Raw genomic sequence first — 26,094 nt, forward strand, 5'->3', positions numbered from 1 at the left:
CCTTCTGTTGTGTGTTTTTTTGTTTCAATTTAATAAATATTCTTTAATTGAACACACAATGACTGGACTGTTCCTCCTTGGTTCACAATATCTTCACCAGTATATCTTTTCTCACAGTATAAAAGATTGAAAATATACACCACTAAGAAGCAATGTTCCAAGTTACCCTATTGAGTTTTGGAATACCCTCGCGTTTAACATCACCAGGGTTCTTAACACCCGCTTGTGTTTGTCCACGTGAATTTCCTGAAAGAAAGTTAATATGTGTGTATATGATATGTATGAAATATACACTTTGAGCACTAAATGTCCATTGGTTAATGTTTTGGGAGATAGTTGTATCTAGTTTTGATTTATATCTATGACAACTTGAGTTATTTTTGTTATCAACCAAGACCTAGCAATTGCTTTTAGAGAGCATTTTCCACCAGCACAGCCTTTTTTTTTGCTTCCAATTCGTTCGTTTTTGGAAAATTGAGAAGCTATAAGTGAAGATCCATGGTCCTTAATAAAAGGCACCATTAAGATCGATGAGTGAAGACTTGGTGAATCAGAAATATAAGACCTTATTTGGTACGCTTCAGATTTGTAACTGGATTCTATATCTCTGTCAGGCCATCTGGTAGAGGTATTGATTGAAAGTAAGACGTTTCTGCACAAGAAAAATAAATCCTTGAAGTGTCTATCCAAATTGCTGTACATGCCACCTACTGCTCTACATGCTTCCCACTGCTGTACGTATTATCACTTGCTAGATGCAAATTGTCTTTGGCAGAAAACTGAAAACAAAATCATTTTCCTTTACTCCCTGTTGGAGATTAGAGCATTGTATAGGGACCCAAAGAATGAAAAGCAAATGCTGAAGTTTATTTCTGTGGAATATTCATGTGTTCTTTTTTGATTTTCTGTGGAGATTGATAACTTTTTTAATTATAAATTTAAAGTACCCAATTATTTTTTTCAATTAAGGGGCAATTTAGCGGGGCCAATCCACCTACCCTGCATATCTTTGGGTTGGGGGGTGAGACCCACAAAAACACAAGGAGAATGTGCAAACTCCACACGGACAGTGACCTGGGACTGGGATCATGAGACAGCAGTGCCAACGGGCCGGCATGGTAGCACAGTGGTTAGCGCTGTTGCTTCACAGTGGCAGGGAGACATGTTTGATTCCCGGCTGGGTCACTCATCGTGCGGAGTCTGCACACACTCTCTGTGTCTGCCTGGGTTTCCTCCCGGCACTCCATTTCCTCCCACAAGTCCTGAAAGACGTGCTGTTAGGGGAATTGGACATTCTGAATTCTCCCTCAGTATATCCGAACAGGCACCAGAGTGTGGCCATTCGGGGATTTTCACAGTAACTTGCATTGTTAATGTAAGCCTACTTATGACACTAATGAAGATTATTGTTATTAAACACTGCGAAACTGTGCTGCCCAAGATTGATAACGTTTAACTAAAACCCTTAAACTTCCATTAAATTGCTGAAAGGATGACACAACAAGGTTTCACATTTTAAGTCCTTTAGTGTAACAAATATTAAAAGCAGTAATGACTAAACACGCCCTTTGCAGGCAACGTATACTTTAAATCACAAAATGGAAAATTCCCATTTTTCTTTTAGCACAATGGAAGACACACTTCACAGATATTCTTTGCAATGTCCTTTAAGTAGACATTCAATTCTCCCGGAACCAGTCCAAGGTGATTCTTAGCTCCTGAGGGTTTCCTTTTCCTTTCTGAGCCAGGGGACTTTTAATCTCAGGTCTGTCTTTGACAGCAAGGTTTCCCCCCAGAGGTTCTTGCTCTGGTGTAAGCTAAATGCATCTTTCTGCCTTATTTTAACTCCTCATGAATTCAGTCTTTTCAATCTCAGTATGAGCTCCTACCTGCATTCCTGCATGATGAACCACGGTGCCTGCTGCCTGTTGCTGCTCTCGCTCTCTCAGATCCTGACAGACTAACTGGGCGGGAATGCATGTTTCTTGGCGGCGATTTGCTGGTGGCAGGATTCTCTGCTCCCGCTGCTGTCAGTGAGAATTCTAATTGATGCCACCCCACACCACTGGGAAACCCATGGGCAGGGGTGCACTGCTGGCAACACCTAAGAATCCCACCGCCAGCGAATTGCAGGAGATGCCGGCCACTGAGTTTAAATGTTCAGGGATATCTTAGACCCTTCCCCTCTCAAAGCCCATGTCCTTAGCAACAAGCATCACGTGGGTCTTGTATCCAGTAGAAATGCTGATTAGCTATCTTTGAGACTCAATCTCTGTTTTATCTTGGAAGTAAATGAAGTTTAGAGCACACCGTTTATAACCTGGCATTTTCAACACTTCTGGGACTGTTGCAGACTCACATTTAGCACACAGCCTGCTGCCATTGTCTCCCACGTGTAATACCTTGCGCCTTCATCCCAATAAAACAATCTGGGCCTCCTTTAATCTCTAATAATCACACCGCCCAGGCTTATTGTCAGGTAGACTTCATGGCCCTCTTCATTTTGCCTTAAGTTAAATACACAGTCCCAAAGCATAGTAATCTTATAAACTTCATAATTATAACACTTAATAAATTTGCCGGTTTAGTGTTCAAGACTTCATGACCTGTGGACTAATGATATGAGATAAATAGGAACAACTCTTGAAATAATGGGCTGGATTCTTCCTCCCTGCCTGCCGCAAGAACGCCAGGGGTGAATCGCATTGAATGGGAAAATCCATTGAGCTTGGGTGGGATTCTCCTGTCGCCGGGCGAACGCGGCCGGAGAATCCCGCCCAGTGCCTGTCTTCTGGTCAGTCAAATTGAGAGCCCAGTTTCTGGCACAGGAGGCAACCAGCTCGTAGCTCCAAGACCACCTTTAGACCATTTAAAAAAAATTCCAATTAAGGGGCAATTTAGCATGGCCAATCCGCCTACCCTACATATCTTGGTTGTGGAGGTGAGACCCATGCAAACACAGGAGAATGTGTAAACTGCACACGGACAGTGACCCGGGGCCGAGGTCGACCCTGGTTCCTCGGCGGCATGAGGCAGCAGTGCCAAATTTAGACCATTGACAGTTAGTTGTCTCTCTTTAGAATATCACAGTGTTAAAGACTATTCTTTATTGAAATCGATCAGTGGTACAAGAATAATTCCAGTCATTTTAGATCACTAATAGACTGGATTGGATTGGATTTGTTTATTGTCACGTGTACCGAGGTACAGTGAAAAGTGTTTTTCTGCGAGCAGCTCAACAGATCATTAAGTACATGAGAAGAAAAGGAAATAAAAGAATATACATAATACGGCAACACAAGGTACACAATGTAACTGCATAAGCACCAGCATCGGCTGAAGCATACAGGGTGCAGTGTTAATGAGGTCAGTCCATAAGAGGGTCATTTAGGAGTCTGGTAACAGCGGGGAAGAAGCTGTTTTTGAGTCTGTTCGTGTATGTTCTCAGACTTCTGTATCTCCTGCCCGATGGAAGAAGTTGGAAGAGTCAGTAAGCCGGGTGGGAGGGGTCTTTGATTATGCTGCCCGCTTTCCCCAGGTAGCGGGAGGTGTAGATGGAGTGAGTGGATGGGAGGTTTGTGTGATGGATTGGGCTGCGTTCATGACTCTCTGAAGTTTCTTGCGGTCCTGGGCCGAACAGTTGCCAGACCAGGCTGTGATGCAGCCAGATAGGATGCTTTCTATGGTGCATTTGTAAAAGTTGGTAAGAGTTAATGTGGACATGCCGAATTTCCTTAGTTTCCGGAGGAAGTATAGGCGCTGTTGTGCTTTCTTGGTGGTAGCGTCAACGTGGGTGCACCAGGACAGATTTTTGGTGATGTGTCCCCCTAGGAATTTGAAACTGCTAACCATCTCCACCTCGGCCCCGTTGATGCTAACGGGGGGGGGGGGGGGGTGGTGTACAGTACTTTGCTTCCTGAAGTCAATGACCAGTGTAGTGATCTCTGTAGGTGCATGCACACAAGGGGTTAATGGGTAGATAGCAGCACCACATGATCACTGGAGGGCTGGACCAACAGGGGTATAAAAGGCAGCCACACGGGGTCTCCCGCTCTCTCTCATGGGTGTACTGTGAACAGGGTAACATCAGAATCACATAGATAGTTAGTGGAGTTATGTTTAGTTATTATTGTTAAATCTTGTTGACCAATTCCTAGTTTCCATGTTAAGGTAAAGAACTCATGCATTTATAGTTATAGTTACTCAATAAATCTTTGTTGTTACTGGACGAGTTCGAGTTTTCTTCAACAAGATTCAGAGGACCTCACCATCAACCAAGGATTGAGTAACACGTGTTATCGACCACACAGGTAACACCACATGGTACCAGGGAGTGTTGGCCTTACCAACAAAAACAGAAACTAGCTAAATTAGGTTCGACAGACAAAAAAAATAAAAATCTTGAATAAGATATTCGGCCAAGGAAGGCATCGCTACACTCTAATCTCTCGGGCACAAACTGGTAAGATGGAATCACTTCCAGCTCCAGAACACCTCAGAACCTTTGGTAATCCCCAGTATAATTGGAAGATTTTCCTGCAACAATTTAATTTATTTCTGCAAATTAAGGACATGACCGCTGCGCCAGATTCCAAAAAAATAGCATACCTCTTTGCTGCAGCAGGGAAACCGGCCATGGAGATATATAACTCATTTACCAACGCTGAAGGGGAGGACAAGGATAAGTGGGACGCAATTATTAAAAAATTTGATACCCACTGCAAATTGGAGGTGAATGTAACATTTGAACGCTTCAGGTTCACCAGGCATATACAAAGACCAGGAGAATCGTTCAGCAGCTTTCTCACTGACTTAAAGCTGCTGGCCCAATCCTGTAATTATGAGACCCTCCGTGACACTCTCATCAGAGACCAAATTGTCAGTGGCATCTCTGATGAGGGACGCAGAAAATCTCTCCTTAAGCACAAAAGTCTTAATCTTGAAATGGCTACACAACTGTGTTCTGCTCATGAAATCATGGAAGCACAATATCAACAGTTTACTTAGCGGGACCAAGGCCTCCACCACGAGGTTGGAGCTGTCAAAATGGTGGCCCAGGCTTCTCGAAGGCGCTTCTCCACTGGCAATCCCACGCGCGCGAATCTGGAAGTGGCCCACACACATGCCCAGTTCGCACGGAGACTGGAACTGGCTGAGAACGCTACTACGCATGCGCGAACATGGCAGGACGGCGTCATGACGTGTCATAACTGCGAACACGCCCACTTAAAAGGGCAATGTCCAGCTTATGGCAAACAGTGCCTGAGGTGTGGAAAGTACAACCACTCTGCCTTCAAATGTCGAGCTGTGCTACAGATGACTTCCACGGGACAACAACTAAGACCCTGTGACGTTCGGAACGTGGCATTTATGGACCGCCAACCAATATTCAGTGATTACCTGTCCGAAAATGATGACCTTGCCTATGATGACTCCTACGGTGTGGACACGGTTACAGTAACTGAGGAACCTTACATCACCATGCCTCATCCAAAATGCCTGAGAGTGAACAAAAGGGGTTTAATGTTTCAAAACAAAAAATTATTTTCCCCAGCGACAAAATGAAGCTCGAGCCTCCATTCACAGTTAAAGATTCACAGCACCCTGAAACATACCGTTTGCAATACCCAAAGAGAAGAGCACAATGACAAATCCATAGCAAAAGATTTGTTCATTGGCGATGATTACTCAGGGGATGAGTTCCTCATTGGACAAATAGAGCACCATGACACATCCTTGACAAGAAGTGATGATTTGCTCGCTGACGAATGCCACTCAGCCATGGATCAGTTCTCCGGATCTGATGGTCGTTGCAGCAGCAACATGGGTGCCAAGTTCCATACGAGTCTCATGGTGGGAGAATCCAGTACCATGACTACAGGAGTTTTCTATAGGCCCCCCAATAGTAGCAGAGATGTGGAGGAACAGATTGGGAAACAGATTTTGGAAAGGTGCAGAAGTCACAGGGTAGTAGCCATGGGTGACTTTAACTTCCCAAACATTGATGGAAACTCTTTAGATCAAATAGTTTGGATGGGGTGGTGTTTGTGCAGTGTGTCCAGGAAGCTTTTCTAACACAGTATGTAGATTGTCCGACCAGAGGAGGGGCAATATTGGATTTAGTACTTGGGAATGAACCATGGCAAGTGATAGATTTGTTAGTGGGGGAGCATTTTGGAGATCGTGACCACAATTCTGTGACTTTCACTTTAGTAATGGAGAGGGATAGGTGCGTGCAACAGGGCAAGGTGTACAATTGGGGGAAGGGTAAATACGATGTTGTCAGACAAGAATTGAAGTGCATAAGTTGGGAACATAGGCTGTCAGGGAAGGACACAAGTGAAATGTGGAACTTGTTCAAGGAACAGGTACTACGTGTCCTTGATATGGTCGAGTGAGGGAACCATGGTTGACAAGAGAGGTTGAATGTCTTGTTAAGAGGAAAAAGGAGACTTATGTAAGGCTGAGGAAATTTGGTTCAGACAGGGCGTTGGAGGGATACAAGATAGCCAGGAGGGAACTGAAGAAAGGGATTAGGAGAGCTAAGAGAGGGCATGAACAATCTTTGGCGGGTAGGATCAAGGAAAACCCCAAGGCCTTTTACATATATGTGAGAAATATGAGAATGACTAGAGCGAGGGTAGGTCCAATCAAAGACAGTAGCGGGAGATTGGGTATAGAGTCTGAAGAGATAGACGAGGTCTTGAACGAGCACTTTTCTTCTGTATTTACAAATGAGAGGGGCCATATTGTTGGAGAGGACAGTGTGAAACAGACTGGTAAGCTCGAGGAAATACTTGTTAGGAAGGAAGATGTGTTGGGCATTTTGAAAAACTTGAGGATAGACAAGTCCCCCGGGCCTGACGGGATATATCCAAGGATTCTATGGGAAGCAAGAGATGAAATTGCAGAGCCGTTGGCAATGATCTTTTCGTCCTCACTGTCAACAGGGGTGGTACCAGGGGATTGGAGAGTGGCGAATTCCATGCCCCTGTTCAAAAAAGGGAATAGGGATAACCCTGGGAATTACAGGCCAGTTAGTCTTACTTCGGTGGTAGGCAAAGTCATGGAAAGGGTACTGAAGGATAGGATTTCTGAGCATCTGGAAAGACACTGCTTGATTAGAGATAGTCAGCACGGATTTGTGAGGGGTATGTGTTGCCTTACAAGTCTTATTGAATTCTTTGAGGAGGTGACCAAGCATGTGGATGAAGGTAAAGCAGTGGATGTAGTGTACATGGATTTTAGTAAGGCATTTGATAAGGTTCCCCATGGTAGACTTCTGCAGAAAGTAAGGAGGCATGGGATAGCGGGAAATTTGGCCAGTTGGATAACGAACTGGCTAACCGATAGAAGTCAGAGAGTGGTGGTAGATGGCAAATATTCAGCCTGGATCCCAGTTACCAGTGGTGTACCGCAGGGATCAGTTCTGGGTCCTCTGCTGTTTGTGATTTTCATTAATGACTTGGATGACGGAGTTGAAGCGTTGGTCAGTAAATTTGCAGATGATACGAAGATTGGTGGAGTTGTGGATAGTGAGGTGGGCTGTTGTCGGCTGCAAAGAGACATAGATAGGATGCAGAGCTGGGCTGAGAAGTGGCAGATGGAGTTTAACCCTGAAAAGTGTGAGGTTGTCCATTTTGGAAGGACAAATATGAATGCGGAATACAGGGTTAACGGTAGAGTTCTTGGCAATGTGGAGGAGCAGAGAGATCTTGGGGTCGATGTTCATACATCTTTGAAAGTTGCCACTCAAGTGGATAGAGCTGTAAAGAAGGCCTATGGTGTGCTCGCTTTCATTAACAGAGGGATTGAATTTAAGAGCCGTGAGGTGATGATGCAGCTGTACAAAACTTTGGTAAGGCCACATTTGGAGTACTGTGTACACTTCTGGTCGCCTCATTTTAGGAAGGATGTGGAAGCTTTGGAAAAGGTGCAAAGGAGATTTACCAGGATGTCGCCTCGAATGGAGAGTAGGTCTTGCAAGGAAAGGTTGAGGGTGCTAGGCCTTTTCTCATTAGAACGGAGAAGGATGAGGGGCGACTTGATAGAGGTTTATAAGATGATCAGGGGAATAGATAGAGTAGACAGTCAGAGACTTTTTCCCCGGGTGGAACAAACCATTACAAGGGGACATAAATTTAAGGTGAATGGTGGAAGATATAGGGGGGATGTCACAGGTAGGTTCTTTACCCAGAGAGTAGTGGGGGCAAGGAATGCACTGCCTGTGGAAGTAGTTGAGTCGGAAACATTAGGGACCTTAAAGCAGCTATTGGATAGGTACATGGATTACGGTAAAATGATATAGTGTAGATTTATTTGTTCTTAAGGGCAGCACGGTAGCATTGTGGATAGCACAATTGCTTCACAGCTCCAGGGTCCCAGGTTCGATTCCGGCTTGGGTCACTGTCTGTGTGGAGTCTGCACATCCTTCCCGTGTCTGCGTGGGTTTCCTCCGGGTGCTCCGGTTTCCTCCCACAGTCCAAAGATGTGCAGGTTAGGTGGATTGGCCCTGATAAATTGCCCTTAGTGTCCAAAATTGCCCTTAGTGTTGGGTAGAGGTGTTGACTATGGGTAGGGTGCTCTTTCCACGAGCCGCTGCAGACTCAATGGGCCGAATGGCCTCCTTCTGCACTGTAAATTCAATGATAATCTATGACAAAGGTTTGGCACAACATTGTGGGCCAAAGGGCCTGTTCTGTGCTGTATTTTTCAATGTTCTATGACGACATGGCAGCTCGTCGACAAAATGGATGACAACCACATGTCACATATCCTAGCAGAAGGCAACGCCACGCAGAGAGCACAGATTGACTCCACTGAGGGAGTGATACAGAGAAGACACAGTCAGAGTGAGGCACAGCGAAGAGTGAGTTTGGGAATTTGAATCTAGGTGGGAATTGAATTAAATCAGTAAGGCAGCTCCTTTTACATTTCAGGAGTTTACATTAATTTAAATTAAGCTAGAATTGTGCAGTGTAGGTTAACAAGGGCTGCCCCACCCACTCACATAACTGGTTGGCAGTTAAGTGTCAGTCACTTAAATCTACCTTGATCTAAAAATAGGTGGGGGAGGGGAGTCAATTCTGGACAGTTTAAAAAGAGCAACTTGTAAACTCGCTCCCAGTGAGCCAGAGAAGACACAGTCAAAGTGAGACACAGCTAAGAGTGAGTTTGGGAATTTGAATGTAGGTGGGGATTCAAAGCTGGGTGGGGAGGAAGTGCTTTTTATCCCTGGTAAGTGACTGGTAAGTAGTGTTTCTGGTTCTTTTCATTGGTATATATATATTTTTTTTTCTTCGTTGTTTATTTATTTATTTAATTTTTGGAAATTGTAATTGTTGAAGTTAACCGAAGGTTTAAAGACATGGCAGGAGATCTCAGACCCGTGTCATGCTCCTCGTGTGCGATGTGGGACCTCAGGGACACGTCCACTGTCCCTGGCTCCTTCACGTGCAAGAAGTGTGTCCAGTTGCAGCTCCTGTTAGACCGCTTGACGGCTCTGGAGCTGCGGATGGACTCACTTTGAAGCATCCGCGATGCTGACGACGTTGTGGATAGCACGTTTAGCGAGTTTGTCATACCGCAGGTGAAAGGTACTGAGGGAGATAGAAAATGGGTGACCAAAAGACAGAGCAAGAGTAGGAAGGAAGTGCAGGTGTCCTCTGCGGTCATCTCCCTGCAAAACAGATATACCGCTTTGGATACTGTTGAGGGAGATGGCTCACCAGGGGAAGGCAGCAGCAGCCAGGTTCATGGCACCGTGGCTGGCTCTGCTGCGCAGCTGGGCAGGAAGAAGAATGGCAGGGCTATAGTGATAGGGGACTCAATTGTAAGGGGAATAGACAGGCGGTTCTGCGGACGCAATCGAGACTCCAGGATGGTATGTTGCCTCCCTGGTGCAAGGGTCAAGGATGTCTCGCAGCGGCTGCAGGACATTCTGGGGGGGGGGGGGTGAACAGCCAGCTGTCGTGGTGCACATAGGCACCAACGATATAGGTAAAAAACGGGACGAGGTTCTACAAGCTGAATATAGGGAGCTAGGAGTTAAACTAAAAAGTAGGACCTCAAAGGTAGTAATCTCAGGATTGCTACCAGTGCCACGAGCTAGTCAGAGTAGGAATGCCAGGATAGAGAGGATGAATGCGTGGCTCGAGAGATGGTGCAAGAGGGAGGGAATCAAATTCCTGGGACATTGGAACCGGTTCTTGGGGAGGTGGGACCAGTACAAACCGGACGGTCTGCACCTGGGCAGGACTGGAACCGATGTCCTAGGGGGGCTGTTTGCTCGAGCTGTTGGGGAGAGTTTAAAATAATGTGGCAGGGGGATGGGAACCGATGCAGGAAGTTGGAAGGTAGTAAAACAGGGACAGAAATAAAAGGCAGTAAGAGGGAAAGTGTAAGGCAGAAAAGCCACAGTCAAAAATCAAAAAGGGCGACAGTACAAGGTACATACAGTGACTGAGGGGAGCTCAGTGAATAGGACCAGGACTACTAAAAGAAATAAAACGGGAAGTGAAAACATTAATGGTAAGCGGCGCGGCAGGTTGTTACATGAAGATGTGGGTTCAACGACAAGGAAAATTAGGAGAAAGGTTAAGAGGAAATATAACTTAGGAGAGGTTACTGATCGAGGTGTTAAGATTCAGAACAGAGGTAAAAAATCCAACATAAGTGTACTTTACCTGAATGCTCGTAGTATTCGGAATAAGGCAAATGAGTTGATGGCGCAAATCATCGTGAATGACTATGATTTAGTGGCCATTACTGAAACATGGTTAAAGGATGGTCATGACTGGGAGTTAAATATCCATGGGTATCAAACTTTTCGGAAGGACAGAGTGGATGGTAAGGGAGGTGGTGTAGCTCTGTTATTTAAGGATGACATCTGGGCAACAGTAAGGGATGGCATCGGTGCTATGGAGGATTTCCATTTGGGTGGAAATCAGGAATAGTAAGGCGAAAAAGTCACTGATAGGAGTAATCTATAGGCCACCAAATAGTAACATTATGGTGGGGCAGGCAATAAACAAAGAAATAACTGATGCATGTAGAAATGATACAGCAGTTATCATGGGGGATTTTAATCTACATGTCGATTGGTTTAACCAGGTCGGTCAAGGCAGCCTTGAGGAGGAGTTTATAGAATGTATCCGCGATAGTTTCCCAGAAGAGTATGTAATGGAACCTACGAGGAAACAAGCGGTCCTAGATCTGGTCCTGTGTAATGAGACAGGATTGATTCAGGATCTTACAGTTAGGGATCCTCTCGGAAGGAGCGATCACAATATGGTGGAATTTAAAATACAGATGGAGGGTGAGAAGGTAAAATCAAGCACTAGTGTTTTGTGCTTAAACAAAGGAGATTACAATGGGATGAGTGAAGAACTAGCTAAGGTAGACTGGGAGAAAATATTTTATGGTGAAACAGTTGAGGAACAGTGGAGAACCTTCCAAGTGATTTTTCACAGTGCTCAGCAAAGGTTTATACCAACAAAAAGGAAGGACGGTAAAAAGAGGGAAAATCGACCGTGGATATCTAAGGAAATAAGGGAGAGTATCAAATTGAAGGAAAAAACATACAAAGTAGCAAAGATCAGTGGGAGACTATAGAGGACTGGGAAATCTTTAGGGGGCAACAGAAAGCTACTAAAGAAGCTATAAAGAAGAGTAAGATAGATTATGAGAGTAAACTTGCTCAGAATATAAAAACAGATAGTAAAAGTTTCTACAAATACATAAAACAAAAAGAGTGGCTAAGGTAAATATTGGTCCTTTAGAGGATGAGAAGGGAGATTTAATAATGGGAGATGAGGAAATGGCTGAGGAACTGAACAGGTTTTTTGGGTCGGTCTTCACAGTGGAAGACACAAATAACATGCCAGTGACTGATGGAAATGAGGCTATGACAGGTGAGGACCTTGAGAGGATTGTTATCACCAAGGAGGTAGTGATGGGCAAGCTAATGGGGCTAAAGGTAGACAAGTCTCCTGGACCTGATGGAATGCATCCCAGAGTGCTAAAGGAGATGGCTAGGGAAATTGCAAATGCACTAGTGATAATTTACCAAAATTCACTAGACTCTGGGGTGGTCCCGGCGGATTGGAAATTAGCAAACGTGACACCACTGTTTAAAAAAGGAGGTCGGCAGAAAGCGGGTAATTATAGGCCAGTGAGCTTAACTTCGGTAGTAGGGAAGATGCTGGAATCTATCATCAAGGAAGAAATAGCGAGGCATCTGGATGGAAATTGTCCCATTGGGCAGACGCAGCATGGGTTCATAAAGGGCAGGTCGTGCCTAACTAATTTAGTGGAATTTTTTGAAGACATTAACAGTGCGGTAGATAACGGGGAGCCAATGGATGTGGTATATCGGGATTTCCAGAAAGCCTTTGACAAGGTGCCACACAAAAGGTTGCTGCATAAGATAAAGATGCATGGCAGAAAGGGGAAAGTAGTAGCATGGATGGAGGATTGGTTAATTAATAGAAAGCAAAGAGTGGGGATTAATGGGTGTTTCTCTGGTTGGCAATCAGTAGCTAGTGGTGTCCCTCAGGGATCAGTGTTGGGCCCACAACTGTTCACAATTTACATAGATGATTTGGAGTTGGGGACCAAGGGCAATGTGTCCAAGTTTGCAGACGACACTAAGATAAGTGGTAAAGCAAAACGTGCAGACGATACTGGAAGTCTGCAGAGGGATTTGGATAGGCTAAGTGAATGGGCTAGGGTCTGGCAGATGGAATACAATGTTGACAAATGTGAGGTTATCCATTTTGGTAGGAATAACAGCAAAAGGGATTATTATTTAAATGATAAAATATTAAAACATGCCGCTGTGCAGAGAGACCTGGGTGTGCTAGTGCATGAGTCGCAAAAAGTTGGTTTACAGGTGCAACAGGTGATTAAGAAGGCAAATGGAATTTTGTCCTTCATTGCTAGAGGGATGAAGTTTAAGACTAGGGAGGTTCTGCTGCAATTGTATAAGGTGTTAGTGAGGCCACACCTGGAGTATTGTGTTCAGTTTTGGTCTCCTTACTTGAAAAAGGACGTACTGGCACTGGAGGGCATGCAGAGGAGATTCACTAGGTTAATCCCAGAGCTGAAGGGGTTGGATTACGAGGAGAGGTTGAGTAGACTGGGTCTGTACTCATTGGAATTTAGAAGGATGAGCGGGGATCTTATAGAAACATATAAGATTATGAAGGGAATAGATAGGATAGATGGGGGCAGGTTGTTTCCACTGGTGGGTGAAAGCAGAACTAGGGGGCATAGCCTCAAAATAAGGGGAAGTAGATTTAGGACTGAGTTTAGGAGGAACTTCTTCACCCAAAGGGTTGTGAATCTATGGAATTCCTAGCCCAGTGAAGCAGTAGAGGTTCCTTCATTAAATGTTTTTAAGATAAAGATAGATAGCTTTTTGAAGAATAAAGGGATTAATGGTTATGGTGTTCGGGCCGGAAAATGGAGCTGAGTCCACAAAAGATCAGCCATGATCTCATTGAATGGTGGAGCAGGCTCAAGGGGCCAGATGGCCTACTCCTGCTCCTAGTTCTTATGTTCTTATACCGGCCTCCATAGCGAGCTCGTTGACAGGCTCCAGAATGGCCGCAAGCAACGACTACGGAGCGACAGCCGTGAACGAGGAAGACTATGACGGTCTATCTGCCTTGTATGAGCAGCCAGCAGCATACATTAAATGTCTACCCACTGTTGATAAAAGCAGTGAACAAAACCACAACAACAACAACAACAGATCTCGGGATTTTGTGTCTGCGCCACAATCACCCAACTCAGCTTGCAAAAAGATGACATACGGGGTCAACACTGTAAGCACAAAAGAAATTCCGCTACTAACATCAAATTACTTTGACCATTCCGATGACTCATGATGTCCTCACGTACACACATAAACACTGACGGTGGTCATGACGACATCAACACTGCCCCACCTCAACGACAGGCGAAGAGCTCAACCCACCTGATCAAACTCATACAATCTGGACTCACAAAGTTTTTTGTTAGAATTGGACTTTTTAAACGTTGATTGACTTTGTACAGTCATTATTACCATCACATTCTGTACACAGCGTTACTTGTTTTATCTGTTCCCATTTGACTTAATTCATTATGTTTGTTCAGTTTTCGTTACACCATACAGGAAATTTGTAACACATTAAAAAGGGGGGATATAGTGATCTCTGTAGGCGCATGCACACAAGGGGTTAATTGGTAGATAGCAGCACCACATGATCACTAGAGGGCTGAACCAACAGGGGTATAAAAGGCAGCCACACGGGGTGTCTCACTCTCTCTCGTGGGTGTACTGTGAACAGGGTAACATCAGAATCACATCGATAGTTAGTGGAGTTACTCTTAGTTATTATTGTTAAATCTTGTTAACCAATTCCTAGTTTCCATGTTAAGGTAAAGAACTCATGCATTTATAGTTATAGTTACTCAAATCTTTGTTGTTACTGGACGAGTTCGAGTCTTCAACAAGATTCAGAGGACCTCACCATCAACCAAGGATTGAGTAACACGTGTTATCGACCACGCAGGTAACACCATAACCACAACACCATAACCGCAAGCACGGTAGCCTTGTGGATAGCACAATTGCTTCACAGCTCCAGGGTCCCAGGTTCGATTCCGGCTTGGGTCACTGTCTGTGCGGAGTCTGCACATCCTCCACCTTGTGTGCGTGGGTTTCCTCCGGGTGCTCCGGTTTCCTCCCACAGTCCAAAGATGTGCAGGTTAGGTGGATTGGCCATGATAAATTGCCCTTAGTGTCCAAAATTGCCCTTCGTGTTGGGTGGGGTTACTGGGTTATGGGGATAGGGTGGAGGTGTTGACCTTGGGTAGGGTGCTCTTTCCAAGAGCCGGTGCAGACTCGATGGGCCGAATGGCCTCCTTCTGCACTGTAAATTCTATGATAACCAGCTCTTTAGTTTTGCTGGCATTGAGGGAGAGATTGTTGTCGCTGCACCACTCTACTAGGTTTTCTATCTCCCTCCTGTATACTGACTTGTTATTCGAGATCCGGCCCACTATGGTCGTATCGCCAGCAAACTTGTAGATGGAGTTGGAACCAAATTTTGCCACGCAGTCGTCTGTGTACAGGGAGTAGAATAGGGGGCTAAGTACGCAGCCTTGCGGGGCCCCGGTATTGAGGACTATTGTGGAGGAGGTGTTGTTGTTGACTAGGGTTTTCTGTATTATTATACACAACAAATTACTGATCATTTGAAAGGCAGACCTTTGGAAAAGTTCAACAAGTGTGTTACAGGAACTGAGTAATCGAAAATAAAGAAAATTAAAGATCGAAACTTTCTAACCATAGATATTTTATGGAAAACTTCAATGTTTGGTTTGTATGTAGGTTGTATCTATTCCATAAATGTGTGAAGCATCTTTATGAAAGGCTGCATAAAGAGTAATTTGAAAAATACGAAGTGGTGTCCGGAGTGCCTACAAAAATAAATTGAAAATACAAGCAGGATATTTTTTTCAATGAAGAAGCTGCAGACATCAAGGACGGGATTCTCCGACCCTGCGCCGGGTCGGAGAATCCCCGGGGGAGGCGTAAATCCCGCCCCAACTAGGCGGCCCTATTCTCTGGCACCGTTTTTCGGGGGCTGGCGGGATTCCCGCCAGGCCTTCAGAGGCCGTTGCCAGCGCCCCCCCCCCCCCCGGCGATTCTCTGGACCCCGATGGGCCAAGTGGCGGTCAGGTTTTGCCCAGTCCCGCCGGCGTGAATTACTCACCTCACACACGGTGGGACCTGGCAGGTAAGTGTGCAGGGGTGTGATGTGTTGGGTGTTCTGGATCACATATAGGTCACCAACACTTGAAATAGTGCAACACTATTTTATTGAACCATTAACTGTTTAAACTTACTTAGACTGTGGGTTAATAAGATACTAGCTTTAACTAACGACCTTTGCCTTGTCCTAACCAGTCGATGCACTCAGCACATGGCGAATGTCTGTGTTGCAGGCTGTGAGCTCTGTCCTCCTAGCTAGCTGCAACTCGAATGAGCGGGAACTCTGATGCCCCCTGTCTTTATAGTGGTGATTGGCTGCGGTGTTGTGTGTGTTGATTGGTCCCACTGTGTGTCCATCAGTGTGTGTCTTCACCATGATATACTGGTGTATATTGGTCCTGGGGGGGGGGGGGGGGGGGGGGGGGGCAATCCAACCCCATGGGGGGCACCCACGGTGGCCTGGCCCACGATCGGGGCCTAGCGATCTGCGGGCGGACTGGTTCCGTGACGGCCTTCTTTCCTCTGCGCCGGGCCCTTGTACGGCTCTGCCATATTGTCCGGGGGCCTGCGCGGATATACGCCCCGGCTATTCGGCGCATGCATGGAAATACGCCAGCCGGTCTCCGCATTCGCGACATCACGCCTGCCGTTCCGCGCATGCGCAAACTCACGTCGGCCCTTCGGCGCCAGCTGGAGCTGCAGGAACCACTCCGGCGCCAACCTAGACCCCGAGAAAATGGAGAATTCCTCACTTTCGGGGGCTCTTGACTCCGGAGTGGTTGGCGCCAGTGGGGACATAGCCCCATTATTGCAGAATCCCGCCCAATGTCTTGCAGTATCTTATGCAATAGCAGCTGAATGAGCAAATTCGAAGAAGCTGTCCAGTGATGGCCTCATAGTTTTAAAAATGTGCAACTGAAATGGTTAATGCTGTTGCGGCCTGCAGGTATGTGCCTAAAATTTGGTTATAAGGTGGACAGCTGTGGCCCAACTCAATAATGAGAGCTAAGAGCCAGGCCACCTTTAGGGTTCATCTGGCCCACCACATCATAGGATACATTTACTAATGGAATCTTCTGTGTAGTTTTTGAACTTTGTTTTATATTTAAAATGACAGCTAATGACCTTCAGCGGGAGCCCACATTACTTTTCATTTCCTTGCTGTATAAATTTTTAAAAATTTATGTTGTTGAACAGGGGGTGTCGAGGGAATATTTTTCCAAATCCCAACTGGTGGTTATGGAATATTAGTTTTAGGCTTCTGTTTGTGTCTTCACACTTTGGTAAGACCCAGAGGTGAACCACATGGGGGCACCATATCAAGGCATTGGAAAGAGCAGCCTTATTTTTTTTTCAATTGGACTGCCTGAATACCACATAGCATAGGAAGGTCAAAATTGTTGCATGAATTTGAAAAAACCCATTGTTTTGCATTGCTTGTCATAAATTATGTCAGATTATGTCCAAACATAATGTAGTTCTGGAATCAAAGACTGGAGTGTAGTATCAGTTAGGCTTTCTTAACCACACTTCAATATAGTTCTTTCTGAGCCCAGGGTCTTAAAAAATTTTTTTTTAGAGTACCCAATTATTTTTTTCTAATTAAGGGGCAATTTAGTGTGGCCAATCCACCTAACCTGCACATCTTTGGGTTGAGGGGGTGAAACCCACGCAGACACTGGGAGAACATGCAAACTCCACACGGACAGTGACCCAGGGCTGGGATTCGAACCCGGGTCCTCAGCGCCGTAGGCACCGTGCTGCCCCTGAGCCCCGAGCCTTTTGATATTCAGCATGGTGAAGGCTGTAGACAAACAATATGGGTTTTATTGGATTTCTACTTTAGATCTGTTCGTTCAGCACTATATATTTTCAGTTTATTGAAATTATTTATTAAGTAATAGTTGTGTTAAGCCATTGTGTGCTGCACATCCGGAGAACCTACAATAAATTAGTAATGAAACAAACAAAAAAAAAAAAAAAAAAAATGATAAAAATAGGTTAAAGTTATGCTAGGGGCATTTTGCTTTATAAAATGTAAGGGTTTATGTTAGAGACATTTTTTGTAAACTGCTGGTGTGTTTTAAGACAAGATGCTGATGCATCTGTAATGCTTATTTAAATAAGATCAGGAGTAAATGATCAAATACATCTTTTTAATGAACTGCATACCTAGTCACCGAAATAAAAGATAATGCTATTTGGCCTAATAACATGACTACTGCTGCTGCAGGCCTGGGGAATTAACATGGAGCCATGGACAGTATATTACATGTAATATTTGCTATTTTCAGAGTGCACATGATTTGCACATCCAGCTGGCTTAGCCAATAGCAAATTAAATCTTGTATTTTTGAAAAGTGCAATTTTGAAGTGATTTAAAGGCCAGCCAATCCAGTGTTACCTTTTCTGTCTCCAGAAATGTTGGTGCAGCTGGCAGTTAGAAGAAATAATTAAGGAAGTTGTGCGATCTCCGCAGTAGGTGACAAATGGTACTCGAGAACCAAAAGGTGTTGCTTTTGTTCCCCTTGGCATGTGTTTTGCAACCCCCAAAAAGTGGTGATCTGAGCTCTCAGCAAGGAGTAGCTGTGACAAAAGCAGCAGCAATCGACAGTGAAGTGCTGAATCTTTACACACTTGCTTCATTAACCTTCACTTCAGAAAAGTCTTTGTATTTTGCTCAATTATTTGTACATTTTGAAATGTTTCAGTTACTCCTTGAGGCATCAGTTTGCTGGTGCACAACTGACTGGGTGTTGAGACAAAACTGATTTGAGTAGACTTGTAAAGCTGCTGTGCAATATTGCAGCGGAAGCTTAAAAAGTTACAAAAGCAAAAAAAACACAAATGCTGAAAATTGAAATGAAATCAGAAAATACCAGCAGGTCTGGCAGCATCTCAGAAGAGACATTGAGGAGACTAAACGCAGACTGAGTAACTGCTTTGCGGAACACCTCCGTTCTATCTGCAAGCATGAACCTGAATTCACAGTTGCCTGTCATTTTAATTCTCTGTCTTGCTCCCACTCTGACTTCACTGCCTTCGGCTTGCTGTGTTCCAGTGAAGCTCAATCTTTCCAAAGGGCGCTTCACAGCCTCCTGGACTCAACATTGAGTTTTTATTTAATAAATTTAGATTACCCAATTCTTTTTTTATTCCAATTAAGGGGCAATTTAGCGTGGCCAATTCACCTATCTTGCACATCTCTTGGGTTGTGTGTGTTGAGACCCCGCAGACAGGGTGAGAATATGCAAACTACACGGACAGTGACCTGGGGCAAGGAGCAAGCCCAGGTCCTGGGCACCATGAGGCAGCAGCGCTAACCACTGCGCCACCATGCCGTCCACTACAATGAGCTGAACAATTTTAGATCATAACCTCCCTCTCCATTTTGTTTTTTTTTTGTTTCAATTTCTTCTTTTGTGTCAGTCTTCATTCCTTTTATTTGAATTCAGATGGTTGCTATCATGCCATTCACAGCTTCTGTAGTTGCTCTAATAACCACTCCATTTGGCTTTTCATCCTCAAATCTTTTGTCCTTTAATCTCTCCTGCTTCCAACATATCACAGACCTTCGCTTTGTTCTTCCACACCTTTCACTTGCTCAAAACCGAGTATATTTCTAACTTTTCCTGTCTGTTAGAAGCTCAAAGACCTGGAACATGCGTTTTGCTTTTCGCAGATGCTATCTGACCTACTGAGTATTTCCACCATTTTCTGTTTGAAAAGTTACAGGTTCTAATTACCAAAAGCGATTCATGTATAAAATTACAAAGCAATGTATTTCTGTAATTATTCAAACTGTATTGTGTTATGAATTATGTTTTGAACATAATATTACAGGTCTATAAATTATTCTGTGCTTTAAATTGACAATACTGTAACTTGTTGGATCACTGAGTAATTAGAGGACTTGAATTATCTCATAGTTGGGATATACTAACATTTTCTTTACATGCAGCTACAATGCAAAGGCTTCATATATAGCAATAAATTGTAGGAAAGGTTGTACTTGGGATAATAAATTTGACATTAGCGTTTTATCATGAATTAATTCTGAGATTCACACACTCAAAATAAAACAAGTATCCTGGAAGAGAGAATCATAGAAGGAGGCCATTCAGCCCACCATATCTGTGTTGGCTCTTCAAACGAGCCCAGATTTTTTTTAAAATTGTCATGGGATGTGGGTGTCGCTGGCTGGGCCAACATTTATTGCCCATCCCTGAGGGCATTTAAGGGTCAAGCACATTGCTGTGGGTCTGGAGTCACATGTAGGCCAGACCAGGTAAGGAAAGACATGTTTCTTTTTACGACAATTGGTAATGATTTCATGGTCATCATTAGACTTTGTTCTTGAAAACTCACCACTATTCTTAGAGGTCCCCCTATACCAAAAAGGGCCGACATTCTAAATGGTGAACAGGGATTCTCACTCCATGACTCCGATGCAGGCTTTAGTGGGTGCTATTCAGGTCAAACTATGTTTTCAAGTTATCCCCCGGTATAACCCATACCTTCACCGAAGATTTCATCTACTTACCACTTAGTAGCATCGATCCTGAGTCCTGCATTGCTAAGTAAGTAAAGTAGACTTTGGAATAACCACTATTTCAGGTTAAATTAAGTTATTTTATTATCATATTTTTTTCTTTTGAAAGCTGCAATTACCTTCTTTACAGAAAGGAAAAGGTTCTTGCTTCTGGATCCTTCTGGTTGGTTGAAGGCACCTTCAGGCCCAATTTGACAATCAATCATTTTGAAATCTGGTCTTCTTTAGATGTATTCGCTGATGAGCTCAGTTGCTGTGTCCTATCTTTCCCATGTAACGAGCCACGAGAGCTGGTTCTGCTGGCTATCTCAGAGCTGACTCTGCCTCCTCTTTAAATTCTAGTCTTCCTTAGATGTATTAGCTATTTTAGCTCGGCTGTTATGCCCTGTCTCTTTCCCATGGCCGAGCTGACTGTAATCTGACTCTGCTTCTCCGCCTCTCTCTGCGTTCTGGTTCTGGTTGCTGTTCCCTTTCTTCGGGTTTATATATTTTTCTAACAGTTATCTAGTTTTTATGACTTTATTGTAAAGTAACTCTTATTTAACTTTGATTGTAAAAAGTATCTTTGATCTAAATTTTCTAATCCAACTAAGTATTCATTTTGACATGACTTCATCTCATAGATCTGATTACATTGTTTCCTTTGTGATGTTCAAAATGCTTTAACTTCAAGAGGTGTTACTTTTAATTCCTGTCATTTCTATAGTTTTATTTTCCAATTGTATCCTCAGCTCATAATTTTGACTTTGATTTTGGCTTTGAATTATGTTTCTCGTAGACTGATAGTCTCCAGTTTTCTTTAATTTACCTGGTATTAGCAGAATTTTCACACCTAGAACCTCAACCTTTCTTTTCCAGATCCTTACTAAGATTGTTACTTTCAATGAAAGTGTGAGCCATTGTTGTTGGCTTCATTCAAAATCCTGTTTGTTTTGTTTGCTAAGCCTGCTTGACCAAGGCTATCTGCATTTTACAATCCTTCCCTGGCAGCTGCTGTTAACCTTTTGTGGGATATTTCCCTGTAACCTCTCATGTTTCTCTCAGACCAGATATTGCCAGACTTCCATGTTTCAAATGACACATCTTTCCATATTTTCAATTACAACTTTTAATTCCAGATTTTTATTGAATTCAAATTTCACTATCTGCCCTGGGGGATTCAAACCTGGGTCCCCAGAGCATGACTCAGAATCCCTGGATTACTAGTTTATCGTCAATACCACCATACCACTGCCTCCCCATGATACCTAGATACTAAAAATTGCTACGGTGCATTTACATTTTCCCAAATTCTTTGAACTCTGGAATGCTTCCTACAGATTGAAGGGCAGCTAATATAAGACTGCTATTAAAAAAGGGAGGTAGAGAGAAAACAGGGAACTATAGACCAGTGAGCCTAGGGTCGGTAGGAGGGAAGTTGCTGGAGTCCATAATCAAGGATTTCATAGCACAGCACTTGGAAAACAGTGGTATAATGAGACAAAGTCAGCATGGATTTATAAAAGGGAAATCATGCTTGACAAATCTGCTGGAATTCTTTGAAGATGTAACTAGTAGAGTTGACCAGGGAGAACCCGTGGATGTGGTTTATTTAAACTTTCAGAAGACTTTTGACAAGGTTTCACACAGCAGATTACGATGTAAAATTAAAGGGCATGGGATTACGGGTAGTGTCTTTGAAGTTGATATGCTGAAAAGTCAATAGCCTGTGATAATTGGCAAGGGTGGAGTAATCGAAGTGTGCAATCTGGGTGCTCTCACTATGGCTGCCAACCACTTAACAAAAACAGTGCCAAGCGTGTGCTAAAATTACCTGCGTATGTAAACAAGTGACACCCTCCCCTCCCACATTTTGTTTCATATTCTTGACGATAACAAAGTTAGAGCATGTGGTTAGAAGTCAACAGGGTAAGTATGCTAATTGCAATAATAATGTATAAACTCTGCTGCAAATATAGAGAGAATGAGAGAGATTCAGGTTATGTGTTTCTAACTCTTATCTGTACTTGATGGAATCTTAATTACAGGTTAACATTACAGCTTCGAGGAAGAATGGGTGGCTAATAATGAACCAGCTCAATATGTTCAATTTAGACATCTCTTTCCTCCCACTCAGCCCAATTGTTTCCTTTTTTGCCTGAAGCATTGACTCCAGCTGGGAATTTCTGATAGCTTGCTGATATCCCAATCAAGCACCTACATGTGTGAGGAAAGATATTGAATATTGGCAGTTCATTTCACATGATCTAGACTGATTCTTTCTCTTCTCACAACAATTCTGTCCAGCAAGAGCAGAGCCCCAGGAGCAGGAAGGACCCTTTACTGATTTTCTCCTCCTATACAGTCAATGGACAGTAAGGTCAAATGGAACACCTCTTTATTGTTATCATAGTGGCACAGAGGCAATTCAGCAGAGGATGAGGAACCTATTAGAGGCCTGTTCCTTTAGGCTCGAACAGCAGCTACTGTTGAAGCCCATGTTCACACTTTTAAAATGAATACTTTCATACTTATTTTGTTGTCATGAATAATAAGTGTTCCATTGTCCAGGTTTTTCAAATTTTGGTTGTATTGTTTATGTTGATTACGTTCTGCTTAAAGGGAAGATAGTAAAAACATACAGCACAGATTGTTCTGCGTCAGTCATTTTAAAATTGTATTGTATTTTCTGGCCCCAGCGGCAGCCCTGTGAACCAATGAGTGCAGGCGACATTGAGCACCTTTCAGGAAGAGTCGTTTAGTTTCTGCAAATACAGCCAGATCAACGTTCAATTGTAGTACCAGGCTTGTAGAGAGCAGCAACAACAATTTTCATAATATCATAAAACATTCCAAAGTTCTCTCAGGATAAAATTTCACATTGTTGAGTAAAGAGATAGTAGGGCAGATGATGAAAACCCTGGTCAATTGAATCCTGCCCCTGATCTCTCTACAGAAGCTGAGAATGATAATGACCTACCCAAATAGTGATTTTCCACTGTATTATTCAAATGTAATTTTCAGTGCTCTATCTGAATCATCTTCTGCACAGATCCAAATTTCATCCACTATAATGCAAAAATACTGTTGCTGTCCTCATATATGTAAGTAGGTATACTGTAAGTATATTGTATTGTAAGCTAAGAGACCCACTGCAAAAGCTGTTGACCTTTCCAATGCTGCTGGGTGGCAGTGATCACATCAAACAAATGAAGAAATGCAACTCTGGATTCAAAAGACAGACAGAGAAATTTTCAAAGTACTAGACAGTGATGATTCAAATGCGAAGTCCAACTGTGAGAGCTAGCTGGAGACATCTCTTCGCCAGGTCTCACCCTCTTGTCCTCTTGGGAGCAGCTCTAGTTGATGAGTGAAAGACGCTCTGTGGTGTACAGAGTTAGGATAAGTCTCCATTCTTCAGGTGTTGATCTGACATGCCATCCTGTTTAAAATTTTCCAAAGCAAAGCTTTTGTAGATGGGTAACTGGAAGGTTTCAAGGCATGGGTGCACTTGCCAATAGTGTCATTTTTTGTACATTGCAACACTCCATATAACTTCATTGGTTGTAAAGTACTTTGGAGCATCCTGAGATCATAAAAGGTTCCATAAAAATGCAAGTTTAGTTTTACTGCCCTTAGTGGATGGAGAGATTGGGCCTTCAACTGGATATTTGACAAGTCAAAGTGTACCTTTATTTAAAATAAATACTCGTGCCATTCATGATTTTCTTTTATATTACTCAGAAGCGGACTGAATATTTTGAAATTGTTATTATCAGCAATGCAGGTAAATTGCAAAGTTCTCCGAATAAGCTGCGAGAGGGCCCCTTTCTCAAGAACCCGACATTGAGTCTGTTGGTCATGGAACATGATTGAATCTGACCTTGACAATCAACTGATGACTTCTGGCCAATGGGGAAATCAAGATGGTTTGGCAAAGGGGGAGACAAATGTCCAGTTTGAGGAGTTGTGCTGGCTCCTGCTTGATCGCAGCTCATTGCAGTGGGTTGGACCTCAAGATTACATATTTGTCCCATAACTCATTCCTACCTACCTCCAACGCATTGTTGTATATACAATCTTACAGAAGAATAAAGTTACATAATTTTATGCAGGCATTTGCATTTTTTAAATGAACAGCTGCTTCTTAAACACTTGCCCGAATTTCAGGACTGCTTTGGCATGTCTTTTTTTACCCTGCAAGTCTGTAAATTCTGTGCAGATGGGCATTGTTGTCATGTACTAGAAATGTCATGAATGATCTAAAAGCGAGGCTGCTGCACTTCTCCCTTTTGCACTGTCAGCTGCCGGAAGATTATTCTTCCCTGAAATCTTTTGTTGTGTGGCAGCAGCCCTGATGTAAGTAAACCCCTGCTTCTGTCATCTCTCGGCACTCGGTACTGCCGGGCTGCAAAGCGTTCTTCTGAAAGGTTTGAGACGCGATCGCACTTAAAGAGGATTAATTCCTCATGCAGGTTTTGAATTTCGAAGGATTCTGGCAACTGTCGGTATATAGGTACATTTTATGCCATTTTAATTTGTTTTAAATTGTGAGCTTTGGCAATATAAGACGTTTTGTACGATCGGTGCAGTGGTGAAGACTGTAGCGCGTTTAGTGAGGTTTAGCAGCTTGGGGTTGTGCATGAGTAGAGAACTTGTTCAGCAGTCGCCTGTCTTAGGGAACAGATGGCTTGTGGTGCTTTTAATTCATCTCGCAGGCTTTACATGAGGCCCAGCAGCTCACTGGGACCTTCTTTTCACTTCAGTGGTGATGTGCAGCATTGAAAGAAGGTCAACAGACAGGAATAGGCTAAGATCAGGTCCAGATGCTTTCAGAACAAAAGAGCTTTGAAATAAATTCAGGAGGAAGCGTGGCGCTTGCATTGTGTTCTCTCCGCAATGCAGGTTGGGTTGCCCAGCTAAATTTTAATGAACTAGATGCCATGATTTTTTTCCCCCCTCTTTCTTTTCTTTTCAGTCTGCATTTTTAAAAGCCTTGTCAAAATAGTGGATGAGAGATTGTAAAATAAGAAAGGATGCACCATTGGGGTCTGGAGAAATCAATATATTCATTCTATCAATAAACTGTAAAGTATGCTGTTGTGATGTGCCAGCTGATGTTAGCTGGCCGTGGTCATTATTATATTGAGTAGTCTATGTATATTCATGATAGCTTAGCAAACGTTCTTTTTGTTGCATGATCAAGAATTTTAAATTGATGCCATCTTTTTCTAAACTTTTTTGTATACATGATATCGTAATGGGGAAACCATCTTGCGTTTTAAAACCTGCAAGGATTTCAGTCCTCTAGTTGATGAGTGAAAGTCGCTCTGTGGTGTACAAGTGCTGGAACTCCGACATTAAGGGAGCCGGTAAATACCATACAAATTGTTAGTCATTCTGGTCTGGTCAGCCAAATTAATAATGTATAATTTTAGGATTCCAGGGAGTGCACCAGTTGGTTGCAGTATATTAATATGCAGTAAGTAGTGCAATAAAAATTGGAACTGCTTTGTCATGGTAACAGAGAATCTGTAATTTATAGTAACATGTCTGTGATTTCAAATGAATCATTGGGGTCACGACAGCAGTATGATTAGCAGATTGACGTTTCCCCAGGCCTAGTTCACATGCAAACCCCTTCACTAAAACTATGCAAATCTTCTAATACTGTCTGAATTATTTTCTTTACTTCGGAATATTCTGGTATCCTTTGGATTTGAAATCTCATTCTGTATGCTAATCCTTTATGGTCTGACATCTAGGTCTCACACTTAATCCTGTATTGTATAGTTGT

The 26,094-nt window shown here is 43.3% G+C and overlaps 1 protein-coding gene across 13 annotated transcripts in view; it reads left to right on the forward strand.

Moving 5' to 3' along the window:
* The window catches only part of magi1b (membrane associated guanylate kinase, WW and PDZ domain containing 1b), a 679,590-nt gene that overhangs the window by 403,894 nt on the left and 249,602 nt on the right, over positions 1-26,094 (forward strand). The window contains exon 1 of one of the 13 annotated variants that reach the window (XM_072472324.1): positions 24,638-24,656. The exons of 11 other annotated variants lie outside the window; for them this stretch is intronic. The gene's annotated coding sequence lies outside the window, so the exon portion shown is untranslated. Of the gene's footprint in view, positions 1-24,637; positions 24,657-24,683; positions 24,814-26,094 lie in introns of those variants that run through there. One more of the 13 variants, XM_072472323.1, reaches the window with a different exon arrangement.

This window comes from Scyliorhinus torazame, chromosome 13 (genome assembly GCF_047496885.1).
Source record: "Scyliorhinus torazame isolate Kashiwa2021f chromosome 13, sScyTor2.1, whole genome shotgun sequence".
NCBI lineage: Eukaryota > Metazoa > Chordata > Chondrichthyes > Carcharhiniformes > Scyliorhinidae > Scyliorhinus > Scyliorhinus torazame.